The sequence below is a fragment of the Lissotriton vulgaris genome, chromosome 5, assembly GCF_964263255.1.
Source record: "Lissotriton vulgaris chromosome 5, aLisVul1.2, whole genome shotgun sequence".
In the NCBI taxonomy this organism is placed as follows: Eukaryota; Metazoa; Chordata; class Amphibia; order Caudata; family Salamandridae; genus Lissotriton; species Lissotriton vulgaris.
In genome coordinates this window covers 1,574,673,657-1,574,674,828 of record NC_141693.1, presented here as the reverse complement: position 1 = coordinate 1,574,674,828, position 1,172 = coordinate 1,574,673,657, and the positions used below count along the sequence as shown (strand labels likewise).

General features: G+C 39.3%; 1 non-coding gene across 1 annotated transcript; it reads left to right on the top strand.

The window, feature by feature from the left end:
* The first annotated feature begins 792 nt into the window (after positions 1 to 792).
* Positions 793 to 865, top strand: TRNAR-ACG (transfer RNA arginine (anticodon ACG)). Its single transcript has one exon. It is a non-coding gene; the product is annotated as a tRNA-Arg (tRNA).
* Positions 866 to 1,172: the final 307 nt, after the last annotated feature.

Here is a 1,172-nt window from a genome sequence, read left to right as displayed (position 1 = left end):
TATAAACCTATTGTTAGTGTTGCCTCTGTTGTGGTAGACGAGCTTTGAACAAGCATAATCGGAGCCTCCTGTCCTGACATAGAATTCAAAATTTGCAAACATTCGTGACAAGAATTTTCAATTCTATTAAGGACAAGGAGGCGAGGATTATCCCACCCGGACTATGCTTAATTGGTATTAACATGTACTGTATATCGAATGTATATTATTACAGTTGTGCAGATTTCTGTATTTTTTCCCTCCCCTGTATATCTTATTCCCTTGATGTTGGGATATTACGGCTCTGTCTCTGTTTCAGGTTCTGACCAGAAGTGATTTGGTTATGTATCGTGAGCCTCATCTGTCTCCTTGTGCACGGAACCCGGATGCTTCCACCTTTGTCTTCAAGATCCTGTGGATTTCGGCGGCTTGCCTGGAGCTGATGCTGTTACTTTATCTTGGATTATTGTTTGATGTCGAACTTGTTACCCAAAGAAAGAGGAAGAAAGACTGATTTATGGACCTTTAATAGTGTTTCCTCTAGGGTCATTCCCAAGTGTTCATGGGATTTGTAGTTCTGTTTTTTGATTGGCTGCTGAGCATTTCATTAAAGAAATGAGAAAGCATAATCCTCGCCTCCTTGTCCTTAATAGAATTGAAAATTCTTGTCACGAATGTTTGCAAATTTTGAATTGTGCTTCTAGAACTGTGTGTTTTCTATTGTAGAGTGCAGTGCTACAACCTACTACACAAGCTCATATCACCTTTCTTGTAACTTGCTCCTTATCCTGTTTCTCATCACACGATTCATATGGGCCAGTGGCGCAATGGATAACGCGTCTGCCTACGGAGCAGAAGATTCCAGGTTCGACTCCTGGCTGGCTCGGAGTCGAACCTGGCTGGCTCGATGCTGGTATGATTTTTTTAATTGGTGGATATAATTTTTTATATTATAATAAACTGATCTGTAAACTTCGTTACACAAACAGCTAGGCATTTGAATTAATATACATACTAGGAATTTAACGCCAACATTTTTATTTAAAAGTGGGTCATTCAGAGTTTCTCGAGAGGTCTGTTTTAACTGTAAAACAGATAACTGTCGATTTGCCAAATGGCTTAATATTTTCATGGAACAATAAATGCTAGTGAATTTTTGAAAAAGCACCTTTACAAGCGTGGTCTCGAAGGCA